The following is an 8978-nucleotide window of genomic DNA, read 5'->3' on the forward strand; positions in this document are numbered from 1 at the left end:
CTCAGCAACTAACTCTCCATGTCCCTAGCACTGAACAGACAGAGCCCACAATGGCTTGTTTTCTGTGGTATAGAGCCGTGCCATTCTCCTCACTGATCCACTTTACAAAAGCCCATTACAGAGGTGCCAATTGAGCTTGAACAATCACCCACAAAAGCTGTTATTTACATAGGTTCTGTCCCCTAGGCTCAACCCATCTGCCCAAATAAAAAAAAAACTGTCCAGTGGCGGACTAGTTGAGCTCTTCTCACTGTGCGAGCACTTTTGGGTCCAACCACAGAGTCAAGATCATTGAGTCGTAAATACATGGAAGCTTTTTTTTAGGTAAGGATATGAGAGCTAACAAATAATTAGAAATATTTATGTTTTGTACATTTCATGACATAAATAATAAAACTTTTAATACAGATAACATAATAAAAAATGATTTATTTTAATTGTTTTTTATATTTTAAAACATATTATATTTTATTAATTATTAGAAATACTAAAAATAATACAAATAATACACCTACCACAAATATACAAGTAACCTACAGTATCTGTTACATTCTTTTCATTACTCTCTCTCTCTCTCTCTATCTCTGTATCTACATTGCATTGTAAAATATATTTCTGATTTATGGTAATTGATAGAATTTATAATCTGACTTTAAAATGTTAAGATTTTATCTCTGTTGTATGTGCAGAGAGTCGAAAAAGCATTTCACTGTATAAATCATATTATTTATGGTTGTGTGTGTGTGTGTGTGTGTGTAACAAATTTGAATTTGACATTTGAACAATTCATTGACAAGCCAAGACAAAATAAACAATAAATTCAAATTGCAATAAATGTCGAGGTACATACTGAATTGAAAAGTGGGCAGAAAGCTTTCTTCAAAAACACAATTAAATCAAAATGAAAATCAAAAAGTCAAAATGAAGTAAATCTGTTTGTTCACGACTAAAATTAACATTCTTAATTTAAAATGGCCTTAATAGATTTTATCTGGGGAAAACTGTGTCACTAAAGCCCATCACAGTTGGATAGCAGGTGTTGAACTGAACTACTGAGAATTGAGGTTTTGCAGGCAGCCCATCCACACACCTGCGCTGTGCCAGCCCCCCTCACGCTCTACCCTGCGTTTCTCTAAAATCAGCATGAGACGGTCTGATCTGGGCTGGGCTGCGTAGCCCAACTGTACCTGCCACATGCCCATCCTCAGCGTGGCTCTCCACTGAGCACTATGAATAGAAACTTAGCGAACGAGAGATAAGCAGTCGGCTTTGGCACATGCCACACTCCTAGCAGCACTTTGGGGTTGCCATGGAAACAGGGACGAGTACAGCTAACGCTGCCCCAACATCTTCCTATCATGCCCACTCAAGATCATTAACATTGCACGTTTATTTCCTAACCTCCATGACAGGTGAGAGTCTTCTTCTGAAATTTGAGGGTCAATGGAGTTTGGGTCAGCAGATTATTAATATAGCTCAGGTGAAAAACCTTCTGCTTCATATTTGTGAGAATTTTCTCAAATTGTTTCTCACAGATTATGAATGCATCCACTCAGGTTTACAATGCTTGGTAGCAATATCATATGTTCCAGACTGTTGTTCTGAATGAACCCTATTCACATATCCGGGTATGGAATGCGGAAGTAAACTTTAGCACTGTAAACATCTGTAGAAGTAGCCTACACGATTCCCATTTGCTCCATCAAAAAAATAAATAAATAAAATAAAAATTCGATTTTCAAGAAGTCAAATGTTGGCGGCAGTCATTTCATCAGCAGCTGAATTAAAAATGCCAGGTTGATATGACAAATTTTGTTATAAATGTGCATTATTATTAGGTATATTATTTATATTAAAAAATTAATGACGTTTTACTGTGGGAATGCTTCATCGTAGTTTAGCTAAAGGAGCAATGCATTCAGAACAACAACATGATTTATAGTGATTATAGAATGACATTTCTTTTAAACAATTTAGTAAACAAGAAGATTGTAACGTTTCCACTGAGGCGAGCGTTGTAATAACCCAAGTGCAGTTTATTAATATCCAAGAATGAGCAGATACACAATAAACAATGACTTGACTCGAGTCGAGTCACCAACAGCAGGTTACACAAACAAAGCTAGACATAAGAGAAATGGCAACATGAGGGCTATTTATACACAAGACTAAATGACTAAACAAGGAACACCTGTGAACAATCAAGACAATGACCCAATCACAAAACAAAACTAAGAACCACATTACCAAATCAACCAATAAGAACAAGACACATGAACAAGACAACCAATAGCAGGATTACATAAGGGCAAGGGAAACACATGACAGGAACCATAACTAAAACAAAAAAAGATCTACCAGAAAGAGTCAGAGGGTAGGTGAACGTTTACATGGTTTTTATTCCATAAAGAATTTACAGATGGTAGCAAGCTGCAATGAATCAAGTCTAGTTACATGGAAAGGTTTTTTGGCATAGGCCCTGTCCTTTGTCCAAATCCTGGTGATGCAGATTTGGCTGGTCCTGCCTGAAGATGAAGGCAGAGGTGGCGCCTACCCCTGGACGGACAGGGACCAACCTGGTGGTGGTGGGGAGGAGGATGGAGGGTAATGTCAACGTCACCAACTGCGAACATAAAAGAGAAAGTTCAGTACTTATATACTCCAAGTGTCGAGCTGTGATTGGCCAATAACAGTTATGAATGAATGATGTGGCATTAGGAGTCTTCCTGGTAAAACCTTCATTGATGCTTTCATTTCCAAACTAATCTCAAGCAGAATCCACTACTGTGCATCTCCAAAACAGAAGGCCTGTCCAAATACCCACACTTGCGGTCTTTGCACTTGACCACTTGTCTACTTGCATGACATATTTTCTGTATTTGGCTCAAGTGTTGGCTCGCGATTTCAGAATGTGAGTTCCTGATTATCATGCATGATGGGATACACTTAGCCTCGAATACACAAGTGTGGGTTTGGTGTGCGTTAAGAGCACTGAGCTTTGGTGTTTTTAAGACCTGGGACAGTCTTGTGGACTTACTTGTTGTTGCATGCACACGCTCTCAAGTGGCCAAGACCACAAGTGTAGGTATTTGGACAGGCCCAGCATTTCATTCCTAAACAAATCAATGTTGTTTGAAAGAATTGGTTGAATAAATTATTCAATGACTCCCTTTTAGAGATAGTTACTTGTCTCCACCCACTGGCATAACCATATATCCAGCAGAAAGAGTCAATGAAGAATCCCCAACAAAAGGTGAGTGAAAAAAACTGTGAAAAGGACTAAATATAAGCACCCATGTTCAGTCAATCAAAGCTGAGGACCAGAACTAACGGTTTTATTATACTTATAATTATTAAATTAAATTTAAGCACAAGCAAAGCATTGTATTTTCAAATGAAATGAGCAAAATGTCTGATGACTATTCCCTAACCACTGGTAGAATCTGCTGCAGCATATCTCGGAGAGTAACAGTCTACTATTAAAGCCCACCTTCTACACTTCCTATTGTCAAAGGCAAACCTAAGATGCACTTCATTTGACCATTTTCATTTAGTGTCCGTCCTCATTAACTGTCTGGAATGAACTGACTAAATGTACAGACTGCCGTATTTGTCTTTCTGCTCCATTTAGATTTCTGCGTTGGTTCACCTCTGATCACGCTGTCCAGGCCGGAGTGCCCATCTGGAGGCCACACGGTCCATCAACCCAGTCTCCTATATAAACCCGGTCAAGAGGAGAATTGACCTATCGGTTAGCCCCGTCCCCCTTAGTTAATGTTGCTAACTCGGACAAACAAACAGGGTCATACAATGACAGCTGTAAGTGTGAAAACCTTGTTAAATTTTGGACAAAGAAGGACCACTTCTCATCAAGGAGCATTCAAGTGGGATTTAAATATGCCATGGAGGGATATATAAAAGATTTTAAAATAAATATGGTGGGTAACAAGATTAATTTGGAAGTGAGGCTTTACAGATCACAATGCAAGTGGGAGAAGCCTCATGTTACGGTTGTCATGATCGCAGATGACAACATCCAGAATCAACACCGTTCATGTACTGCAGGGTAAGATTAAATTAATTTACATTTAACTAGTTTAATATGGAGAGGCACTGAAATGTAGACCTTCGTTTATGTACACTGTACATGACGTGAGAACAGTTAGCTATTTAGGTTTGTACATTAAAATGGGCTCACTAATTTTAATTGTATCTTAATGAGAGTATGACAACCAGAAAATGAACGTTTTCGTCTTCATTGGGATTGGGGTTGAATCGGTTACTGCGCCCACATCATTGGATTAATACACCATGTGAACCTGCTGTGTACCAAAGATGAACAATCATGCACTAGTCTTCCACAGCCATCCTCTCAGGATACCTGGCATCAGTGTTACAAGTACCCCAGGCACATCGTTTTACCATTTTTGTAGCATAAACCCCATCAAACCGATAAGAGCTTCGGATCTTCCAATGTTTCTCTATGGCGCTGAAACCTAGAGATGTCTGAGTTTCGGTCCCCGTGCAACTGATTCTCAGCTGCCATTGGCTCATCTGCGTTTGAGGGGAGAGGCTTACCGATAGGTCAATTCCCTGTATAGGTGTTCTATTTCCAAGGCATGCCGATGTCACTGCCTCTAGGATCTTGTGACTGTGGTGTCTGGAATAGAGAACACTGACTGTTAATATGCTAAAGTCAAAATCTGACTTCATGTGTATCGATGCTGACATAATTTAAATTTGCTCGTGTTTTGGGTAGTAATTTGGATGGGAAAACGGACTGTAGTTCAAGTCTAGAGTCTCTTGGGTTTTAGGGGGGCTGAGAGGATTGTGTTTTAGTGTGCATGTAATTATGACTAGGTTAAATTTCTGCCCAGCACAGCAAATTTAGATCCTCTTTAGAGGGCAAAGGCCAGTGTGTTATGAGTGTAGTGGGTTTCCTTGAGTGACAGCACAGCTGGAGCATACAAACAAACAAACACACATACAAACATACACACTCAGAAGAAAATAAGAAAACAGTACTCCCATGTTTACTCATGGTAATTATATATTATGCAATTGATATGTCTCTGTTGTGGCCTGCAGCCAGTTCACTGGAGCTGTTATTGTTTTTTAATTTTTTAATATGCTAAAACATTGGCTAATTCTAAATCTAAATCCTTTGAGGCAAAATTTGCACTACATTGTTATATATTTAGCCAGCGAGTGAATGTTTGCACAAGCACACTGATAAGAAAAAATAACAAACATCTTTGCACGCACTATTGAGACAAGAAAATGTTGCTTACACTGCAATGTCAAAGTCCTGTTCCTGATTCAACAAATACTAACACTACATTTTGGACAAATTCAGAAATGTCAACAAAAACTAACGTCTACAACATGTCATTAAAATATGTTATGGATGAATACATGCAACTGCTCTAGATCTAAATCTTAAGTGTGTGTGTTTGAGTGCACCATGAAATCACCGGTTTCCCACGTGATACAGTTCAAAACATATTGACTTCAAAACTTGACATATGAAACCAGGTCTGAACACTCTGTGAAAAACTTACCAGGAACTCCCTGGTAAGACCTTGCTGCTCTGCAAACATGATTAGTTGACATAATCATGAAACTGTTATATAACTAAATATCTAACTAAAACATTAAGTTCAAAGTGTGGAGTGTTGGATTCAATCCTGAAAACATACTTCGCATTTGTTGTTTGAACTAAAAAGTCTTGTGGAAAGATGTTTCATCAGCTGAAGAGTTGGTATGTTGTTAAACAACAGTACAGTCCATTGAACACATTGCACTTCTAACCCCCACAGCATCGTTTTCATTCCTGTCAAAATTAATAATGCCACTACCCTGACTATAAGGTCTGTTCGGCATGGTATTTTGTCACCAAATATGGAAGAGAGTAAGATAACAATTGGATCTCCAATAGGTTAGAGCAAATAAGATTTGAAAGTGTTTGAAAATTGCCAATCATTTTTGAAAATACAACAACTTATGGTGATTTATAACTATTTTCTGTTTTGATGACTGATGTCACGATCAGGTTCAGAGGAAGATGATGAAAAAGGTTCAAACAGATGTCCACAAACAAAAGGTTCTTTAATAAAACAAACTCGGGTAATCCAATTACGAGAAGGCAACGTAACAGCATGTCTACACACAAACAATACCAGATGCCAAATGAATGAAAAGGAGGAACTTAAAAACACAGGGAGCTAGAACTCAAATGATGAACAGGTGATGACTCTTTAATCAGAAACCATAGTAACAAACAAGGAGCGGGAAACTTGAACAAATGAAAACAGGTAATAGATAGAAACAAATGAAAACAAAAACAAAGCAGGCAATTCGTGACAACTGATTTGTACGAATTCTTACAATCTAATTCATAGGTTTTTGTACGATCTGCTTACTGACATTTAAGTTTAGGGGTGGACCTTTTTTTCTAATAATCGTATGTTTCCATACAAATCCATTGTATAAAAATAGTCACCTTTTCTCATGATTGGGTTGGAAAATACAAAGTAGCATACCGAAGATCCAGCTGGACCTGATTGTAAAATACACCACACCTGTATTTCTTTTTTTTAAATGCAACCGGTTCTGAATAAGAACCAATTCTCAGTTCACTTTATTGTGAAACTATTTGAACTGATATTGCACACACACATATACATGTCCATACATAGACTGTAGACCATATTTTGACACTCTCTCTCTCACACACATACACAGACACTTACACACGCTACTTAAGAAATACACGCTCATTTTCTGGGGCCAGTGTGCTTAGGTCATGATTAAGTCCCGCTGCACATCCACATCCACACCACTTACACACACACAGCAGTAGTGCTCTGCCCCTGCTAACGTGTTGATCTCTGATGCCTGTCTGCTAGTGCCAAGCCTTTGGGCTGTCTGCTCACTCCTCTGTGCCAAACTCACACCCTTGTGCCCTATACTGCTGTGCCATTTGATTACACCTGGCTCAGGACATTCGTGTCTGATAATTGAGGTGCAAATTTAGGCTGATGACAATAAACACACTTGATCTTTATACACAATTACCTCTTTAATGCAGCTTTGCAATAAATCAGTGAGTACTGCTCCATGCTTGTCTCTAGCTGAGCTATTTTAGGGTGTTCAGAAGAAATAGACATTGGAATATTAGCATGCATGACAGTGTAGCTAAGGTTTTAAAAGCAGAGAGTACTTCTAATGCAAGTTTAGGTGATTCTATAATCTAAGTACTAGCAGAAAACAAACAGATCTACCTTCTGCCATTTTGAAGTCTGTTCTGACCATCAAAGTCGACTCTAATGGCCTCTCAATGCCTGGCAACGCTACCATTTCACTACAACTTGCATGTTTTTTTTAACAGTATAACACTCAAACCTGGATGTTTCTTAAGCCAGCCAATTAATATTAGCAAGAGTGGAAAGAGGTGAGGTGTGGAAATGTAGAATATTCACTGTCTGCCTGGATTTCTCAGGTACGGTACTGACTATGTGTCTATTTCATTATGATAAAAGGCAAAATGAAGGGTTATTTTGGTTATTTTTGGTCACTTTTCTATATTTGTCTTTACAGGGATCTCCATGGAGCTTATAACCCTCCTCTTAAGTCAGTGGTTCTCAACCTTGTTGACTTAAAAAATGGCTAAATAGCAGATGCAACTTGGTCTGATGCATGAAATGGAATTAATTTTATTTTTTTAAGTGTGACTTAAACATCCAAAAGTGTTCAAATACTTTTTGGGGTCACAATATATGACTGGACGGCTCATTTTAGAGAAGAAGTCATCATCACAGTAGCCACACTCTCAGAAAAAAAGGTATACGAAACCCTAAGGTATATCTTTGTACCTTATTTACCACAAAATGGTATATATTAGTATCTTAAAGGTACAATAGTACCTTTTGAAAGGGTACCACCCGACTGACAGTTTTGTAATGTTTTTGTTTTTTTTATGAGAGAGAGACAGAGTGACAGTCAATGACAAATTCATTATAGTGAAACTGACTTGAGAGTTTGTGTCACAACATTATAGTTATCTTTTTCAGATTATCAATTATTTCTTGCCACGTCTTGTTTGTAACAATGCTAGAATAAAATGCAGAGAAAAATGTAAAGGTTTGAGAAATGAAATAATTGACAAAGGCAGAGTTGAGATGCCTTTTGTTTTGTTGCAGTGCCCCACGGGTAGGACACACCAATGTTTAAAACAGCTCACTCTCCATTTCCTGTTCTCACAGCACCCAGCAGAGGAGACGGGAGCAGCTGTTGGAGCGGGTGGAGTGTGCACACGAGATGACCAGATGAATCATCAGCATGGTGTCAACCTCTTTCTCACTCTGCTTTCTATCCCTCCATGTCTCCAGCCAATCTCTCTCATCCAGTATTGTCTGTGTGTCTGATCCCAGTCCCACTTCCCCCTCCTGCTGATTCCAGTCTATTTATATGAACTATTTTCAGGAGACACTTTTCCCTAATTTCCTCCTTGCGTCTGTTTTTTCCTCAGCTCCAGACTGGTGAGGAATTACTTTGTCAATCCCTGTGTGACGAAGCTTTCCCAGCAGGCTCAATGCTAAGGCCGATAGATTTTGGAAAGTCTTGAGATGGGGAGCGAGTGCCACGTGTTCCATCCAGGCATCTCCAAATTAATTATTCACGGTAATGGGATGCGTCGGGCGGCTTTTGTTTGCTGAACATCAAAGCAGGGTCGCTGGGTTTGGTTATTGCTAAAAATTATGACAAATAGGCAGGATAGAAAGTGAATAAACTGTCATGTTTTACATGGACACATTACTGTGCCAGTTCAATGCCAGTTCAATCTCTTCTTCATGAATAAAAAGACATGTGCATCTGCGGAGTATTATAATTGTGGTCATTTGCGTCTGTGCCGTCCTCGAAACCCGCTCCCCATCACATTTACATGAATAAACATTACAATCTTGCCTCAAAATATA

The 8978-nt window shown here is 38.7% G+C and overlaps 1 long non-coding RNA gene across 2 annotated transcripts; it reads left to right on the plus strand.

Moving 5' to 3' along the window:
* Positions 1-193: 193 nt before the first annotated feature.
* On the plus strand, positions 194-8311 carry LOC107676674 (uncharacterized). Of its 2 annotated transcripts, none has more exons than XR_001632760.1 (3): positions 194-324; positions 3632-3751; positions 8202-8311. It is a non-coding gene; the product is annotated as an uncharacterized LOC107676674 (long non-coding RNA). The 2 variants fall into 2 exon arrangements; XR_001632761.1 differs by lacking the exon at positions 194-324 and adding an exon at positions 1083-1412.
* The last annotated feature ends 667 nt before the right edge of the window (positions 8312-8978 follow it).

This window comes from Sinocyclocheilus anshuiensis, unplaced genomic scaffold (assembly GCF_001515605.1).
Source record: "Sinocyclocheilus anshuiensis isolate Anshui unplaced genomic scaffold, SAMN03320099.WGS_v1.1 scaffold344, whole genome shotgun sequence".
In the NCBI taxonomy this organism is placed as follows: Eukaryota; Metazoa; Chordata; class Actinopteri; order Cypriniformes; family Cyprinidae; genus Sinocyclocheilus; species Sinocyclocheilus anshuiensis.